This window comes from Lissotriton helveticus, chromosome 2_2 (genome assembly GCF_964261635.1).
Source record: "Lissotriton helveticus chromosome 2_2, aLisHel1.1, whole genome shotgun sequence".
Classification (NCBI taxonomy): domain Eukaryota; kingdom Metazoa; phylum Chordata; class Amphibia; order Caudata; family Salamandridae; genus Lissotriton; species Lissotriton helveticus.
In genome coordinates, this window is record NC_136060.1 from 134,695,258 (window position 1) to 134,715,463 (window position 20,206).

Genomic DNA, 20,206 nt, shown 5'->3' on the forward strand with positions numbered 1-20,206 from the left:
TCTAGTACTGTGGGATTTGTTGTTGCAGAAATTCCTCTTGTAAGATTGGCTAGGGGCTATTGTCATATATTCATTGGTTTAGAAACCCCGGATCTTGTACTATAGTCTAGGAATGGCTGAAGGTGCTCTTGTTAGTTATTTTATTGGCTGCCAAAGACCGAAAATCAGAGTCTTGTCTGGGATAGGCTGGAAGAAAGCTTCTCAATTGTTCATTGGCTGTAGAAAGCTTACGTATCCCTAGTCTTTAGCTGCTGCACGTGCCCGCCTCTCGACAGTGGGTTGGCTAGAGCGAAGCAAGTGGGAGGATGCTGGATTTGTACTGAGTAATTGTTCTCGGCGGAAACTCGGGTGTTTATCGCCGACCCGGCTTCCTGGATTAAGGACAAACGGAGCCATCCGTGATTGGAATGGGATCCGTGTAGGTGAGTAGATTCGTTATCAGCGCAGGCTTAGTCGTCTAGACCCTGTCGCACAACAGCCTCCGCGGTGCAGCCCAGGCGCCACCCGGGCCGTACTCGCGTCACCTGCTCCTCTCTGCTCCCTACCTCAGTCGCTCCGCCCGTGCCCAGGTACTCTACCGTCCCGGTCTGTGCCGCCCCTGATCCCGCTCATCGCTCCTTGTAGTGCTCAGTGCAGGGCAACCTCTGCTGTTACCCTCCGAGGCTGCTCTGCTGCGGTTCCTGTCTCTCCCCCTAGCTGCTCCGATCGCGGCCTCCCCTTTACCCTGAGACCACAAGCTTCCGCACTCCCGCTCATTTGAAGTGTTCCTCCTTTTCCATGCAACCCGTTATGCAGCCGCACCCCTTGTCACCTTCGGCTTGCAGTTCTAAGCAACTTCTAGTGCTCAGTTGTAGCAACGTTCACATCCTGTATACCAGTTAAGTACAAGTATGCTGGTAGAGCATCAGGTCCCAGCTGAACTGGACCGAACATATGACGTGCACCCGGCGTGTCACTTTTCAGCAATGCAATGCCTTGTTCTGGAACTTTAGGCTCGGACCCAGGTGTCTCCATCCATTTCGGAACATCAGCATCATTAGAACATTTGTAGTTAATCAGGATGGCACTTTACTTAAATCTTATGTCGATAGTCTCACTATATGTGTAATAATGCCTTATGCTTTTACTCTGCATTGAAATGCATAAAGAGAAGTTCCCTGAACAGCAACGCTTCCTTAAAAAGTAGTTGGTAGGTACCTTCTTTGTTAGGAAGACCTGCTATAAGCAGTAGGTACCCTTAATTGACGCGATGATAAAAAGTCTGCAGACAGCAGAGTAACATGGCTGTACGAGGGAGAAGGAATTGATGTCATCGTCGTACATATTCCGTTATTCAAACTGTTTCAGGTGCCACCTGTTGCCCTGGGCTGTCTGCATCAGTTTATCATAAAGTTTAGCAATCCACGCCTTGCAGTAGCGAATGTGGACAAGTTATACCAATCGACAATGAAAGCAAGTCCTAGATTATTTGCTGCAGAGAGGGTGTGATACACGGTGTTCGAACGGTAACCTGTTAGTGAGGTGTCAAAGATTTTTTTTGTTGTTGATTGTTTTATTGTGTGAGGAGACTATTTCCAACTTTAGATGTGGCTAGGTTGATGCTAAATATGTTGATGTACTGTTGCAAGGACAATTGTTCGTTGGAAACGAGTAATGTCCACCCTTGTGGTGGGAGTAAGAGGAATGCAATGTATTCCTAGACGACCCGTTGTTTCAAAGTGTAATATTTCCTCGTGATAGAGGTTGGTTGTTGTTTGGCTCGAGTTGTAAAAAGTTTAATGCTGTTGTGGGTGGAGGGGGTAGTGTTGTTAAGTGCTCCTTGGATGCCTAGGGGTCAATGAACCAGTAAACCTTGATATGGGGTTTAAAAAGTCCTTTTGATTTGCTACTCTAGTACTTGGTTGGCTCATCGACTGGCTTTATGCAGGATGCTAACTGTGTTGACGTGAAATGCATGGGCTAATAGGCTATCTGTTTTGCATATTTTAAGTTCTGTGGCATAAGGGCCAACCTACACCACCGGTGTTCAAAACTTCCTGTTTGTACCAGTGTGGTGGTGTTGAGGTGTGCTTTTTTTGCCTAACTTCCGTTCTCAAGGTGGCATATAAAGTTGAAGCCTTATCGCGGTGGGATTTGTGACCGTTAAAGTGTGTTCGTCTAAAAGGTTGAGAAACAGATATAAAGTTGCAGCTCTACTACGGCTTTTGTAGTCTCTAGTAAGTTGTGCGTGTAAGTTATGAGGGGGGGTTAATTTAAGAGAAAACAGTCGTCTGTTATGAAGTAAATGCCTCCTTAATCTATGAATATTTCGAGCCCTGTAAACCTTATTCAATCACATCGATTTGTCGAGCCATTCTTCAGCGAGTTCTTGTATCTTTTACCAAATCGTTTTTAAAATGTTCTGTATGGAATATTTTGTTTTCTTGTTACACTAAACTTCAGTTTACCTAGTTTATGAATTTGAATTAGATCTACATTTTAACTGAACGTGCAGTATAAAAAGTCGGGTTAGTATATAACTAACAGGAAGTACCATATCAAACGAGAAAAGCAATATCTTGTGACTGAACACACCTTTAAGATTAAGAATCAAAGTTAGGTCGGAGACAGCAAACTAATAGTAAAAGATGGGAACAAAAGAAATTCCATAATCTAAATTCTAGCTAAAATGACAGACTTACACACATACATAGTACCAATTTTTAGTACACACCCTAAATGTGATGGAAGGAATGCTTGCAATAGGTCTAACCGCTGGCAATCGCTCGAGGTGGCATTCCAAATCCTCGTTCTTTTGCCTACCAGGCCACCTCCATGTATGCCAGGTGTGCAACATCCCTTGGGCTCAAAGGGTTTCATCTCTTCCCCAGCGTGTGTGGCAGCCCGGGATGAGACTGCTTCCCGGGCACACACACACACACCCCCGCACCGGAGCACTTCACAGGTCTTTAAAAGACCATTGGCATGTTAATGAGACTTTGTTGTTGTTTCACCCCTTCTATGACCCCTGCAGCCCCACTCCACCTGTTGCTTAAAGTTTCTGCCCCTCCCGAAATGTTTTCTTAGCCCCAACCCCACACCCCCTCGAAATTTGGCTCTAGTTGCGCCTCTGGTTTATGCAGTCATATGTACATCAGTTGACCGTACTCCATTAGGTACAGTACAGTCCATCCGGAACATAAGTAATTCAAAATCGCTTTTACGCAGTTTGGCGCTCGTCAGTTGGGCGTAGCTGGATTCTAGTGGCACAATATCAAAAGAGATAAGGATTGGCATAGCCAGTGGGTCTTGCCTTTGGGACCTTATAAGTGTTTAACCATGCAACAGTTAATGTTGTTGCACCAAGAATATTGTGCTGCATAACTAAATACTTACAAGGTCCCAAAAGCGAGACCTATCGGCTATGCCAATGCTTGTTTTTTTTTAGGCATGGAGACATAAGTGACTTGTATAGAATCGCAGGTATCACAGGATGGTGCAGTGGAGACGCTGTCCCTGCTTGTTTCCGAAGAAATCTGTGCTTTAAATCCCAAATGTATTCGATTAACAGGCAGTGATGTGGTCTGTGGACCATGGCTTCTCCACATGTACGGCACTGAAATGCTGGGGTGAAGGGAGGTGGGGGGGGGGCGCTTTTGTCCCCTGCATTGATTGTGACTTGAGCAAATGGAATGGTGCACCATTTAAAGCGCAGAGAGAGAGTGCAGGCTGCAGGGTTTACTTTCATGTTTAGGAGCGTGCAGTTCTTGTCGTTGCTGGTCTTTGTGGTGACATGTGTAAGCTACCTATATGTGCTGAGGAGGGTACTGGAAGCAAGTAAATGGACATTCTCTCCTCAATGATAATGTTAAAATCACTTTCCTCTGTAACGCTTGCTACCTCACAGAAGTGTATTAGGCGCCTGCATTAGTGGCCGGTTGAATGGAGGTCGGAGGGAAGAAAGGTCGCACAAGTCCCACCCTTTTGAGATCTCTTTAGATGGCTGATTGGCTTTACAGACTATCTTTGCAGTGAATGCATTAGGTGATAAAACGTGGTGTTCACAACGTTTCAAATGTGGAAGCTGTGTTGAGCTGGATATAAGAATAATATGTTGTCAAATTAATAATAATGTTGCTGTTATTGGTCTAACAGAAAACATTTATTCCTATTTTCTCTTCAGACAAGTTCTGCAGAAAACCTAGAAGTGTAAAATGGACATATGGCCAATACCCCTGCATTAAGACTGCACACCGACTGGGCAACAAAGAGACATATATACAGTGTGACACCCAATATGCAGTCCTGTATTCCTTCTTGCGCTTGTTTTTCTATTTTTTTTATTTTTTTATTTACCAGTCACAGCTCCACAACAAAGGGAGACTGAGTGGAGGGCACTGCAGCTTCTGGCAGTTTGATTTTTGCCCTTGTAGCACTACATAAAATAGGCTCTCACACATACACATAACAGGGAAGAAATGCGATGCCCAGCAGACATTGCATATCACTCCCGAGTGGAGTCGTGGTAACCTTTACTGTTTTGCATGCGCAGTCCTGCTTTTCTGAGTAGGGTAATAACTGCAGCTCCTTGCACTTACAGTGACTGCGCATTGCTGTCTTACTCTCAGCCTCGCTCTTTCTCTCCTTCTCTCTCCGGCTTCTTTTTTTTATTTATATACACACAGCCAACAACTTGAAGAAAACGTGAGAAGTGGATTTGAAAAGAGAAAATCAGCAGAGCTATTTTACTCTGGAAAAACAATCGTGCCTCTTCTACAGCAAAAGTGAGGCCATGTCCACACAAACAACACAATAAAACCCAAACCACCTTACCCATAAAAACAAAAAGATAATACACGTAAGATCAGAAATTAAGGGCTCCACACCACTCTCCTGAATAGTAAAACACACGATAAACACGGGCAGCCATTGCCTCAAATAGTTGGCGTCATTTTAAAATACATTTGCATTTACCACACCAGAACCAAATGAGGGTCAGCCACCTTGGGGGTTTGTCAAGAAACAATGTCCGGCTTCACTGGCATGCCGCCTCATTTGATTAGCCATGCAAATTGGACTAATGGCAGGCTGAGACACGCAGGCGGTAATCTGAGGAATACCAACTTAATGATCACACAAACACAAGCTAGCATTACAGGTGCGGGCCCGGCCTCCTGCCTGCCCCCGATTGGCCCAGCCTTCAGAGCGCCACGAGGCCTAATCCTCTCCCTTTAATATTGAAGAGACGAACCCTCTTAACCTGTACGCGCAGGCCGCTTTTCCATCAAAGCTCTGTAGACTCCAGACACAAAATCAATGTATGCATGTTCAGAGCAGTTTTCAGATTTTTGTAAGACCATTCTTTCAAACGGGAGCTAGTTTAATGCTATTGAGCTGTGCTTCGATCTGCGTAATTGTTGGTTGTAGTAAGTGGTGTAAGTATTATTATTTTAGTTAAAATTAGTTAGGATAACTGTTATGTTGCTACGTCTTCATCAGAGTTAAAACAATCCTCCATTTACAACAAGCATTGGCCGCGTGATGTGGGAAGCTTTAGTAATGTGAAAAAAAACACGCTAGTGATGCGCACGCGTAAAAAACACGCTAGTGATGCGCGCGCAGCAGCACGAAAAAGTTAGTGATCGCGCTGGAAGGGAGGCAGATGGCAGCTGCGTGCGTACAAGCTCACGTGAACGCAAGTGCTAGGCCACCAGGCAGCACATTGAAAACCCCAATACCAAATGTCTCGGAGCAGCGCATGCGAGACCTAAAAAAGAATATGGAGATCTTGTGTTTGAACTCAACCTTATGAATAAAGGTTAAAGTTAAGGCAGAGTCAGCGATCTTTTATGAAAAAGGAAGAGCCTTCTTGTCTATGTACTTTTAATCCACATTGAGAGACTACTACTCTACCTATGCTACAACTTCTGATTTGGTGGTGCCATGCTCAAAATTTTCCCATGCAAGTCTAACCAATAGTTATTCTAGTGTGGGGGGTAGGGTTAGTAATGGCTATAATAACAAGCATTTACAATGCAACGGTTTCGCCTTTGGAAAAGTTTGAGCTATTGGCATTGTAAATGACAAAATTTGTATTTGTGTTGGTTTTGAAAACAGATAAATAAATGGCATTGTCATTTACATTGCCAATAGCTCTAACTTTTCCAAAGGCGAAACCGTTGCATTGTAAATGCTTGTTATGTTTAGAGTTCTTGCTACAGAGCTGAAAATGAAACGGAGACAGAAATAACTATTCTTCAACATCCTGAAATCCTGCCCATTCCCATCTTTCTTTAGGAAGTACTCTGCAGAACCAAAGGCTACAAAGATGCTGGAATCTTCAATCTGAGATGATCTAATTAATACTGCATGCAAGGTGCGTGGTGAAAACAGATTTGCATCCTTTATAGCATACTGAAACTATTACTTAAAATAACAAGCATTTGCATAGCCAATATGTCTTGCCTTTGGGACAAAGTAAAACCAGAAAGCCTGCATCCATCGCAGCTTCTGGGTTAACTAAATTGTGTGATCTTGGGCAAATATGTTATTTTACTGATCTTCCTTTTTCTTCACTCTTACAAATGAAAGCACCTTCTTATTTACATGGGTTTACAACACCACCTGTACGAAAACATATTGTGTTGGAACTAATAAAGAATAATGTTGCTCTATCTTTAAGATCGCATCAGGCACATACACCTGTCACACATAAACACACATAAAAACTCACACAGACACACACAAACACACTGTCCGTGCAAGAATCGTCCCAGCATCAAACAAATAACTGCAACTAAAGCAGAAGAGCACAGCTGATACAAGCCTTCACCGAGTCATTCGCACAATTGAATCGCATTAAAGACATCTGAGGGTTAAGTAAATGGCCAGCAATCACCGATGTGTCGGTTTGGTTCAGAATCCAACTTGTAAACAAGTGCGCCTCACATACAACCTACCACGTATAATGCTCATCACTTACCATCATTAAGTTATTTTTTAATTACAAGTATGTTTTGCATGGAGAACATACAATGCAAACTTTACATAATGCACTGAGGCAATCCCATTTATTTTTGCCAGGCAAGAGACGCGGGTCAGATGAAGACACTCGGGTAATTTGGGCAGGATCACATAACGCAGAGCAGAAGCAACCAATTTGCAAACTCGGATCTCTGGTTCCGAAGAGTGCAGTTTAGTTACTAGATCACTTCTTCTCATAATCATACGAAACCGGCGGACACGCTGTATTTTTGTAGACACGAAACGTGAGGGTTGTTGCGTAAAAGAGGACGCAGTTAAAGCTTCTCCATGCACCCGACACGCTGCGGGCCGCCTTCTCCCAGCGACACACCTTCCCACTGAGTGACTGACTATAACCATGCAAAGCATGTACACATAGTCCGTGCACACTAAAAGTAAAAAAAATAATCAGAGTACATAATATAGGAGCACGTGACAGCCCAAACTGGGATCCAGACAGGGAAAAGGAGGTGTGAGGTGGCGCTCTCAGGAGCAGCAGTAGGCTAGGCAGCGCAGATGTGGAGGGAGACTGGCAGCAGCGGATCCTGAAGCAGAGCAAAATGAAGTGAACTTACCGGGCCCCAGAGAGGAGTGTGCGACATCTCTCACCTCCGCTATGGTTCAGAGCAGGCAGCTTCAACATCTGAGGCGGGAGGGGAGTGTGTTGCCCAGATTTGTACAGCAACACTGTAATATCAGAATCCACATTGCAGGTGCATGCACCGTTGTCTTGTCACAAAGCAAAATGAAATGGTATGAAAATACTATTCAGCATTAAGTCAGAGACAGGTGTAGCCAGGACTTCCTTCATCTTCTGAGGTATTAGTTTGTTGCACCTTAGGTACCCAGGCCCTAGTCAGAGCCCAAATTTGCAGAATTTGGTTTTCATTCACGTCGGGCTGACAGTCTGAAGTCGCGATGTTTGACAAGTCATTTTTTCCAAACGGCTCGTAAGTGCTCTGCTCGGGGTTGATTGGGTGGTAGAACCGGTATTAAAACCTACCAGTTGCACAGCAGGAGCTTCAGTGCTTGTCCCTTTGGCCCTGCTTCGTGATATCGATGAAATGATGCAGCTTCTTGTCACCTGCGACTTTCTGCTCACTCAGCAGCCTGCTCGCGGTTCTTGGGCCATGGTCACAGAGGGAAACTTCAGCCTCCACATGTGGGGGAAGAAGAGTGCTCAATGATGTTAGCGCAACGCAAGCATGCACCCGCCTGCTCCTGGATTCTGGACTTCGAGCCGGCACCAGATAAGATTCAGGGGCAGAGACAGGCGCGCGAGAAAAAGAGCAGATATCAGCTGCTGCCGCTGAATATTGGAAGCTGCGCCACACACACCGAAAGCTGCACCCTGGGGCCACGTTGAATAGACGCCTGCGGCGCTACGCAAGGCAGACGCTGCGGTTCCCCTTCAGAGGAACGGGGATGATTTGAGAGCATTGCGGGGGGGCCCTAATACAAAATAGGAGGCAAGGGACTACACATGACGCGTGCCATGGGCTGAGAGGCGAGAGGACATACACTAAGGTGCATGGCCCAATATCATTGAAGCACCGGTTCGGAGGCACAGACAATGCGGTGCTGGGAGAGAGACCCGCTGCGTGCATAAAACTGACCCCAACTTAACTGCGGTGCGCTGAAGGGAGACATGACCCGGTGCCGTGGATGAGGTGATTAATTATAGAAGGGCACTAGCAACAACCCGGCGAGACAGAAGGACACACGGAAGGTATTGCAAGCTGCGCCACACACGCCGAAAGCTGCACCCTGGAGCCATACCAAACAAACGCCTGCGGCGCTTCACAAGGCGGACGCTGTGATTCCCCCGTGGAGGTACAGGGATGATTTGAGAGCATTGCCAGGGGCCCCTAATGCAAAACAAGAAACAACAGCACAAACAGGGGGGCAGAGGCTTCCCGCATGGCCTCGGCAGACGCTGCTCGGAAAGCACAGCGTCCTGTAGGGATTCGGGGGCGTGCTCTCCCCTCACCATTGGCTGGAAGGTAAAATTCCAGCCAATGGGAAGAGGAGAGGGCGTGACTTAAAAAAAGACACGGAAACGCCCCGAATCGCGTCAAGGCGGGCCCTGAACTCAGTGACGCTCCTCTCCTCCAATGGCTGGCCAGCATTTACGAGGCCAGCCATTGGCAAAGAGGGGCGTGTTCAGGCCCCCATACTACTAACAAAAGATTTCGGCTCCGCCCACCCACTGCTTACGCAGTGGGACGGTAGCCGAAACCTAAAAATACGGATCCCCAGTTATCTTAAGTGGGGGTTGTTTTTTTTTTATTTTATTTTTTATTGATTAGCTTGCTGTCTCCGACTTAGCTTTGTCCCTTATCCTTAATAAGGGGATAATCAATATACTTCTTTTTTAAAGTCTATCTGAAGACTGGACACCAGTCGGTGTCTGAACATGATTGTGAAACTTCTTTCTAGGTTCTTCACATTTGTCTATTTTTCTTTTTTTGTTTCAGTGGCTTGTTTAGGAGGGTGGTCTTTTACATGTCCCAAATCACTTTTGACTGTTCCGAAGCGTGTGTGTCTTCCTCCCCCCCCCCCACCCCCACCTTAAAATCTATCTTGAATTTATGGCTTGTTGTTACTCCAGTGTTAAAACTCTTATGACCCATGACCTTTAACTGCTACTTCCTGTGCTGTAACCATTGTGTAAAGGGAATTTGCACTGCTCTTGTCTGTGGTAGAATCTTACACTGCTGCTCTCTGTGAAATATTTGGTCGGTATTGGTGTACGTAGTTGTATAGCGCATTTTCGCCTGTGAAAGTATTCTGCAAAGGCCGTGTTACTTAAGGAGCAAAATCTTGAGCTTCTTGTGGAAATCGAGAGGCGGAGGCTCTGATGTGTGTTTGGAGGTTGTTCCATGTTTCAGGAGCAATGATTTTGAAGGCTCCGGTTCTGTTTTTGTGAATAGGTAGGATGTGTGTGGGTAGGAGTCCGGCTGAGTGGATGTGTCTGGCAGGTTGGTGGAAGGAGATGCAATTGTTTAGGTAATCTGATCCTGTGCTGTGAGAAGTATGAACATGACACACTTGTGTATAGGGAGCCAGTGGAGTTCTCTGAGGGTTGGAGTGATGCGAGCCCTGCAAAGAAAGTTAAAGAGGAGTCCGACTGCCATGTTCTGTATGGTATGCAGCTTTCTGGTGAGCTGCTTGGTGCTCCCGGTGAATAGGTGTTTTCATAGTCCAGTAGGAGGATGATGGTTTCCCTACTGTTGCTCGAATCCATTTGAAGATCTTTAGGGTTTGGAATCATCTGGCTGTGGAGACTTGTCCAATTTGCCATTGACGCAGAGGCACCAGGCGTGGGAGGTTAGGGTTGGTGTTTGTCCGAGGTCAGATGGCCACTAGTTGGAAGTATAGGGTGAGGTGTTTTTTCTGAAGACCAATGCCTGTCAAGTTTGAGATAGTTGAACTTGATCCTGGCGGTGAAGTTGGTTCATGCTAGTGCTTAACGTGCTCCTCGTTTTTTGTTTTTTTTTCTGTGAGGAACACTATAAGTTGTGTGTTGGTGTATGAGAGAATGTTGATGCTGTGATTTTGGATGATGTTGGCTAATGATGTAATGTATATGTTGAATAGGTTTAGGCTGAGAGATGAGCCTTGATTTAATGGGCTTCTGACGTATGGTGTGAGGCTAACTATTTGAGTTTGTTTCATCCGAAAGGAGCAGAACTAGTGGAGAGCTGGTGCTTGAATGCGCATCTCGTGGATGAGTAGGGGGTGAGATCTCTTGTCAAAGGCTGCTGAGAGGTCCAGGAGGATGAGGGGTGTGGTCTCTTTTCTGCCGAGGAACATTTGGAAGTCGCATCTGGTGGCAATGGGTGCTGTTGCTGTACTGTGGTTAGGATTGCATCCGGAATGAGTGGAATCTAGGACCCACTTGTTGACCAGATGATTGGTGAGGCATTTGAGTTTCTCACTCCTTTACTGGGTAAGTTTGGAGGGAAATTTGATATGTAACTGGTGAGCTCGGAGGGTCTGCTGAGGGTTTCTTGAGAAGGGTGTTTACTGTTGCAGGTTTCTGGAAAGGTTTCAGAGTAGATGGAGGTGTGTGATCGAGGTGAGGAAGTCCCTTGTTATAGGCGTTTGGGGGGTGGCATGGATCTGAAGAGGCTCCAGAGTGGATGGACTTGTTGGTGTTTTCGTCTATGGAGACGGCTGGCCTCCTAGTCTGGTTATGTTCATCGTGTGAGGGCCAAGAAGTCTGTCTGAGGATTGAGGTTTTTGTATATGGATGTGACTTGTCACAGAAATAGTCTGATAGATTACTGCAGAGGTCTTGAGTGAGCGAGTGTGTGATGGTGGTGGATACATGTGTATTGAACTCTTTGATGGCCTACAGTTCTTGTTCTCATCAGTACCAGCGTTGATGCGAAATACAAGGGCTGTCTATGTTTTTTTAGGTCGAGCGTAGCGAAGCGTAGCGATGGACCTTTTGTTGGCGTGTTAGGGGGAATGTGAGACCGTGTACAGGCAGGAGCGTCTCCGATTTGCCATCGAGGGCGCGCACGGCGCCGTGCAGATGCCATGCCTCTGATTCACAGCCTCACTCACGCATGCGCACACAGACACACACGGCGCCGTGCACATCCCCTGCCTCGTTTTCCAAGTTTTTACCAAAAGGAAAGGTTTCTTCCACCTTAATACATCATCCCTTTGTTTATCAACAGTACTGGGCACCACACATGGCGACCCGATTTTAAGAGAACTTCACATACATTTACTGGTGTGCCTGGTCTGGGGAGAGAGTGCTATGGCCCCGTGAAACTGAATGACAAAATCAGGGACACGTCGTGGTTATAGTTTAGGCAGGTCCCAGTAGTATTGGTAAAACGACAATAAAAGGGCTCATCTGAGAAATGTATCTAAATCGGCTATTTTCCTGGTGCTGGGCGAGGCGTTGTTTCTTCCTAAACACAGGTGAGAGATAGGCACAGATATTTTCTGCTTGTGTAGGTGTTGGGAACACTCCCTATCTTTACCTTTGTCTTTTCCATCACCCACATTTTGGGTCCCTCCACCACAGACCAGGGACGAAGTCCTCCTGCTGCGGTCGGTAAAGTGACCCCCCGACTAGCCGAGCACGCACTGGAGAGCGAGGCAAGCCCTGCTCGGCTGATGCACCGGCTGTGCTGCTTGGTGCCTCGCCTCGGCTCTCACCCATTGGTAGCAAGAGAGCTGGAGCAAAACAGGAGAAAAATGAAAAATACTCACTGGCTTGCGCGCGGTCTGCGGCTAGCAGGACAAAGAGCAGCGCGGCCCCCAGCAGGACAGCGGCAGCCTTCATTGTGCTCGGTGTGCGGGAGCCCCGGCCTGGCTGGGGCGCTCCTGGAGCCTGTCTTCCTGCTCGGCGCGCTCCGGTCTGCTCTTCCCCTGCTGCTGCCTCCGGAGCCAGCACATCCCAGCCCTGCTCCTACAGGGACGGGGGAGGTGGGGTCGATCTCCGGCCTTGCCCAATCGCTTAGAAAGTTTGCATACATATGCTAAACGACCGGGAAGCAGGCATTTCATTTTCGCTTTTCCTGTGGTGTCAATAAAAAAAAAATGTGTTTAAAAAAAAAAAAAAAGAAAACAACAGATGTGGCTTCCCAGACGTGAGCAACACGTGTCAGTTCTGCCACTGGGTACTGCCCCCGTTTGCTGCTGTCATCCCGAGTCCCGAGGGATTGTTACTGAATTTTGTGCAGACTGGAATGAAAAAACGTGAAAAAAGGCAAAACATCAAAATGTGCCCCTTTTCCAGCTTCTGCTTCGAATTAGTCTAAACTGTTTGTCTTCACATTAATCTTTCTAAAAAACCACGGTGACCTACCGTTGCCCGCGCGCAGCCTCTTCATCTGCATACCCCTCCAGCTGCGTGTGTGGGTAACGCAGCCCTTCAAATTACACATTTAAAATGACAACGGCATACGCAACCTTCTGTTATTGGAATGTTGTAAGGTAAAATGGTAATCTCCGTGGCAGGAAATGGCGTAATCAATGGCAAACACTGTATGCAGATTTACCACCTGACCAGGTCAGTATTTTACTTGCAAGACCTGCGTTATACTGTCCCCGTGAGTAAAAACAGAGGGAAAAATAGGAAAACAATATTTTTTCCTTTTTGAAATATACATTTACAAACAACAAATTCAAAACACAAATAATTGTTTACAGCTGTTCAAACTTTGCATACATTATTATTAATGCAGGGGCAGAACTGCTATGTAAAAAAAAAAAAGAATGCAGAGAATTTTACGCAACATGTTGCTCAATGACCAGCTGCTGACCTTTTCGTAATCTTCAAAAAGGTAAAAGATGATGACCGTTATTTTGCCCGAAAGAGGCTGAAACCCTAACATGAGGGGAAAAGGCTGCTTTATAGTAAGTCTGACTATTCACTTAGAAAAAGTAGAACTATTTAGCCGGCCGCCGGAGGAACTGTGAACTTTATCCACTATTTATCCGGAAGGTGGCTAAATAGTAGAGATTACAGGGCTCGACTAATCCGAAAAATGGTACTAGTCCTGCAGGTCTGGTACCATGGAAAATCCCCTCGACCTGACTGCAACCCACTTGACCTCCGTCTCTGAAAACGGAGCAAAAGTGACAAGCTAACAAGATTTAAAGGCATCTTTATTGCTCATTCCTTTTGTGAGCAATAAAAATGCCTTTAAATCGTGTTATCTTGTCACTTTTGCTCTGTTTTCAAAGACAGAGGACAAAAGTTAGTTTGACTTCCTACTCGCCAGAAAGGGCGAGTAGGACCTAAAAATAGCTCGTCCTCATCCATTCTCACTCGCAAATGCGAGCGGGCGAGTGGATTTGTCGAGCCCTATTTGGCCGGCTGCCTTGCAGGTAGCAGAGACACTTCACTGTGTACCCTTCCGCTGGCTAAATTGTGCAGATTATGCCCTGCTTTGCCAGAAGGTACAATTAGGCTTGTGACGCAGATCGCAAATATACTTTATTACTTATTGGACTGCTGACTAAATAGCAACAATTATGCAGTTTGGCCAGGAGCTGCACAAATACCAGAGAAACTTCCCTTTTTACGCAGTGGCTGGATAAATATCAGATGCTATAAATTATTTAGATGGTCTCACATTTACGCGAGCTTGAGCTCTTGGCATTGTAAATGACAATGCCTTTTATTTAGGTTTTGGTTTATAAAACATACATAAAAACGCATTGTCGTTTACAATGCCAATAGGTTAAACTCGTGTAAATGCGAGACCTATAGCATTGCAAATGCTTGTTTTATTTTGCCAGCCTAAGGTCCTCTGCGTATAAGCTTGCATGCCTTTTGTCTTTTTCTCGTTTTTGCCACTTTTGAAGGGGTGGGGGAACCGTGATTTGGCACAATTTCGTGATCCAGTTGAAGTTTTTGATGTCTTCCTTCAGGTTGTTTGTAGGTTTTGGCCGTTGTACGGAGAGGGTGGAAGCTCAGTCACTCTCTGCAGAGAGGGTGGAAGCTCTGTCACTCTCTGCAATGTTTATCCAGCATTGTCAGGCAGGCACTGAGGTGGTGGGTCTCCTGTCACCCGAAATGCTGTAATTGATGTGGGCGCTGTCGGTCACGTCTTGGGTGTAGGTTTGTCTACCTTGATGTTTCAGAAGATGGAGAAAATCGGGTCCAGAAAGTGTCTGGTGGCATGGGTAGAGTTCGGTGATGTGCTGGGTGAGGCTGAGGTTGCTGAGATTTTTCTAGGAAGCTGGTTTAGTCTGGGCCAATGTGGTCTTCCATGTGAAAGTTTAGATCTCCTAAGAGGATGAAGGTGTTGGGGAGTCCAAGACGAGGGGTGCATGGAAATCTGTGACGTCACTGACAAAGGTGGTGTGGGGCCCCAGTAGTTTGTAGGTGAGAGTTCCACATAAGGTGAAACTGGCTCGGATTTGAAGTGTGAAGGCGAGGTGCTCCATGTAGCCGGGTGTGATGTCCAGTGTGTTGGTGCATTCTATGTCGTCTTTAAAAATAAAGACAACTCCACTTCCGTGCTGGGGGTCTTGTTTGTAACTAGCGGGGATGGTTTTAGTCCTGTTCTGTGAGGAAGAACAGGTCTGTGCGTGATTGTGCAGGAGGCCCCATATCTATTTGGTGTGCTTGCTATGCAATCAGGTGTTGTGGTGCAATGTTTGGTTGGTGTGTGAGGGTAGGTGAGGTGTTGGGTGTTGGTGGTTGTGTTAAAAAGTTTGCACTTGGGGCAGCATTTTCTGTTCTGTATTCAAAACAACTTTGCTCTGGTGGTGGTGGTGGTGGTGGTGGTGGTGGTGGTGGTGGATTGATATTGTGTTTGATTGATATTGTGTTTGATTGATATTGTGTTTGATTGATATTGTGTTTGATTGATATTGTGTTTGATTGATATTGTGTTTGATTGATTGATATTGTGTTTGATTGATTGATTGATATTGTGTTTGATATTGTGTGTGATTGTCCCACTCCCTATGCGGCCCATATTTTGTGGATGAGTTTTGAAATGGTTGGCTGAACACCTGCCAGTGACCACCTCAACACGCCATAGACCTTCTGTTCAGCCAGGTGGCTCCTATTAAAATACCCTAAGGCAATGCTTCAGCCGAAATACTTTTGTAGAGAACTCCTTGCATATTATTCCGTCCCTGATGAAATATGTTGAGCTTGTGGTGCTTGCCTTGAGTGAAACAAATGCTGTTGTGTTTGGGCAAGAGGATAATGCGGGACACTTCTCCATATGGAGTGATACAAGTTTGTCTTGCAAAAATGGAAGGTCATAGTGATACAAGTTTGTCTTGCAAGAATGGAAGGTCATAGGCATCCCCAACATATAGCACCAAATTGATTTCAAATGGTACCCCTCCCTTGCCCCTCAGCTGCGTTTGTACAGGAACACGTCCTCTCATGCTGTCAAATTTTCTCAGCTGGGTGTGTTCAGTTCTGCTGGGTACAACTCAGATTGTTCCTGTTTACTATGATCGATGCAAATTACTTTCTCCAACAAACACACACCCAGTCTAGGGAACATTCTGGGGTCTTGCCCATTGCCCTCAAGCACTTTAATCATGTTATGGGGTTTAGTAAAGTGCTCCATCACCCATGGTTGGTCTCTCCTGGAGCTGTAGAAAATAAAGGTGATCATACTTGCAGGTCAGATGGTGTAGGAAGCTGGTTTCAAAGTGGTTGGAAAATCTACTCTAGCAATCAAGATTGTGGTATTATTGACACAGCAGGTGCCGTTATAATTTGTTTTAAATGCTATATGGGTTAGAGGCATTGTTTATGGCCTATAAAAGTATTGGTTAGCTGATTTGACTGTTTATATTTCCTCCTAGGCAGATAGTAAATGCCAAGGCAGTCTGGTGATGTGCACATCTGAGATTCTTGGGGGGCCAGTTTCCCTTAATCACTCTTATTTCTCTTAATGCGTCCTTCAACACACTACCTTTTTCCATGCACCCTCTCCTTTTAGTGACCTTCTGTCTCCAGTTGGCAGTTAACTGCTTCTCGAGCTTTTTTGCTACTTGGTATCATGGCCAGTGACTGAATGTTTAACTCCCAGTGTTGGGCTGAATGGTTGACCGTGGAAGGGATCCCCTTGCATCTCAAAGACAGTCCTTTGCGATAGTTCATCTCCATAAGTTTCCCCTTGGATCCGTTATCTGATGTAATTCTTCAGGGCTACTCTTTTCTGGGATTCTCTCCAGCAAAATGAAAAGATTGGGATAGTTAACCATTCACAGTAAGACCAGTGAGTGAGATGCTGAGCCTACAGTACACCCCTTGACTTCTAGGGGATAAAGCGGTCCATATTAATCAGTGTTTGGCTACAGTGACACTACCTGCTTCCATAAACACCTGCAGCCTCTGTTATCTACACTGGTATAGTAATATGGTTGAGGATGCAATGTTTCTCTTTTAAATGTAGTCTTTGTGATGTTCTGAGGCCTGAGCCCTCTTTTCGCAATGCATTAGTCGCAGGTCTCCCTTGGAATTTGAATTACCATTGTGCATAGTTATGCACTAGCCTGGACTGCAAGACATTTGTCATGCCATAGTCTACCATCTATCCTCTCTCATGGCATCAACATTCCCTGCCCCAACACCTTTGGGCAGGCTCAGTTGAGACAGAATCTCCTTGGTTTGTGGTAAGAAATGGTGTCACATAAAGTGATTGTCAGAAGCCATCAGTGATTCGGAGGGGTTGTTGGTACATTGAAGACTTATAGGAAGAATTGTTTGCCCTAGATGACCACTTCAAGAATACTAGACTGTTAAACGTGCGTAATTACTAATGCCATGCACATCTGAAGACAGAAGTCCGCTTTCTTGATAACTAGCTGCAAAGAGTTGGAATGCTGCAAAACACCCAAACTAGAATATGGAAGGATGGTCTAGTGTCTGGATTGTTACTTTGGTTTATTTATTTAATGTGGCTGTAGTATAATCTTTGCAAGTTTCACTGTCAGTAAAGAAGTTGTTTAATCATTGCCTCTGGTCCTGACCTGGAGTAATGGGAAGTCTGAGTTTGGCTGATGGGGAGGTTTGATATCTTTACGAAAGGGTGTCAAGATGCAATTTTTGGGATAGTGACCCAGAAGAAGAGGCAAAGGAATTTGTTGTTCTGTGGATGGGGAAGGCAATGTATCCAATTACTGGCCATTATGAAGGAAGGGGGAGTTAGTATGTCAAAAGTATGTTAGTGTTAAGGTGGGTGCAAGCTGCGGAAGTCGAAGGAGATGTTTGTAGATGCAGAGGTAATGTGGCAATGTCTGGAGCAGTGTCTGAACCGAAAGAAGACCATTGTAGGTACCATGGGTAGAGCGCACCAAATAATGGATGGGAGGATGTGCTGGAGTGAAACTGGATCACCGTGCAAACTATTTCATGGGTGTATTGTGCTTTAGTGTGATTGTTAGTGATGGGGTGAAGTTGTGCCATCGTTTGCTACATGCAGACCATTAATATTGTCTAGGCTCATTCTGTGTAACCCCATATTTTGTTTCGCAGTATGTGCCTGCTTATGACCCCAACCTGGCTGTGGAACTGTTGACTGATGTGATCCAAGACACGCATTGTTTGCAACTCTTGCTGCTGTTGTAGTTTTTCCCTTCTCGGACTATATTGCACAGGTGGCATTGCTTACATAGGTGAATTGTCACATTTGTAATTTAGCTCTTTGTTTTGTTGTGTGCAAAATAGAAATTTTAAAGGATCTATTGTAGGTTAACCAGGACGTTTTCTCAATGTATTATGCACTTCAGTCGGAGTCTTTTAAATGCCTCAATAGTCTATAAACATGAGGACCAGATGCTTTCCTTATAAAAGCTAATGTTTACTGGGCAGGTGCTAAAGGTACTGGAACATATATCTTGTCGTCTAACATTGAGCATTTATTTTGGCTCTGTGTATTGAATGATATTCTATAGGTGACAGCCAGCTTCCCTGGACCATTTGTAGAGACATTAGTAGAAAAGTGGATGGTGATTTTGACAGTTATGTGTGCTCTAGCACCATTCTTTTTAACCGCACTGGCTTCTAGACCCATCTGGCTAGAAGCTGGTAGTAGCAGGGAACTGGCTGCAGTTTACCCATAAATTGCTATCTTCCGATCCGGGAAGCGAGACGTTTATCTTCACTGGCTAAGAAGTGGGCATCTGTGTTTTTAGTCAAAATAGACATGTATGAAGACGTACTTGTGTATACGAGGATAAACTCGTTAATAGAAGTTTTCATGATGTAACATCTGTGTCCGGGATTACTATGGCAATGTGCCCCCCTGATATCCTCCAGCCACTTATTTTTAGGTCTCGCGACCTATCGATGCGCGCATGCGCATCGAGCGGAGCGAGAATTCAAGCGGCGAAAACATCATGAAACCACCAGCTTTTTGCTGGCGTTTTCATGGCGTTTTCCTGCAGTTCATGTGAACCACGTGTTCAAACATGAACGCGCATCAGCCTCCCTCCATTTGCCGCAGAGCACATCCAAGGGCTTCGCCCAGCGTGCGCTCTGCGGCTTCTCGGCTTCTCCTCCCCTAATTACGCCGCACACAGCCTTCCTTGCATTTCTCCTCCCCCTCCCCAGCCAGCTTCCCCCAGGCCGTGTTCCCTCATCCCTCGCACCCCCTCGGCTCCCTTTCTCCGATTCCTCTCCATTTGTTCTTCCTTCCTCTACCTTTTCACATCCTCTCTCTTTGCCTGTCCTACTTCCTCTTCATACCGCTACACCTAAATCCTTTTTTTTCTAAAGTTCATTCATCTTATATCTCTCACGTGCACAGAACAACTTCTCTCACAAACACGCTAACTTTTCCTTTATCTCGCACATATACACATGTGCACTTCATTAGTTAATTCCCGTCCCATAACCTTTGTACTCTCTCGGAGGCAAGCTCGCCCACCCCCTCTCATGAAAACCCACTCACTCTCGTGCACACATGCACACTGATTTGTCGTGCCATGATGTTTGTACGAATCCACTCACTGCCTCTCTCGCTCCCACGTCTCCGACACACTCTCCCTCCCGGCATTGATGACCCTGACATTCCAATTAGCAGATTGTGAAATGCAGGGTTTCCTAATTAACACAGCCCTCCAACTACGCACTAGTCGTTAATAAAGGGCCATTAACAAGCTTGGATTCTGGCCGTCCTGGAACTACACTCGGGCTCCTGGTTTTAAATACTACCTGCCCGCAGTGGAGCTTGTTTGTTGAAGATGCATGCTGCTGTAACCGCCATCTGCACTGGCGCGCGACGCAGATCGATGCAATAGGCTCATCCCAGGGACCAGAGGCGCGAGCTCCCCTCGCACTCAATGGCAGGAAAGAAAAGCAGCAGCAAGAGAGAGTAAGCACCGGTGGGAAGCAGAACTGGAAACTACCCACACACACCGAGCAGGGGCTCTCACGGGGGCAGCAGTGAACCACCACACACAAAGGATAGGGAGGGACATGTTGGGCGCCAGCAGGGAAAACGCGCCTCACACAAACAGGGAAAGAGGAGTCGGCAGCAGTGAAAACATACTTCACACGAATAAGGAAAGAAGAGTTAGCCACAGAGAAAACACCCCTCACACAAACAAGAACGGGATAGGAAGAGTTAGCATCTCTGAAAACGCCCCTAACTCAAACAGAATAGAGAAAGAAGAGTTACAAGCAGCGAAAAACCTCCTTACACAAACAGAATAGGGAAGGAAGAGTTAGAAGCAGTGAAAACGCCTTCAC

General features: G+C 45.8%; 1 protein-coding gene across 4 annotated transcripts in view; it reads left to right on the top strand.

Annotated features, from left to right (window-relative positions):
- The first annotated feature begins 239 nt into the window (after window positions 1-239).
- FRYL (FRY like transcription coactivator) overlaps window positions 240-20,206 on the top strand; it is a 2,496,013-nt gene continuing 2,476,046 nt past the window's right edge. Inside the window, exon 1 of one of the 4 annotated variants that reach the window (XM_078678213.1) lies at window positions 240-422. The gene's annotated coding sequence lies outside the window, so the exon portion shown is untranslated. The remainder of the gene's footprint in view (window positions 423-20,206) is intronic. The other 3 variants (XM_078678216.1, XM_078678215.1, XM_078678217.1) reach the window with 3 other exon arrangements.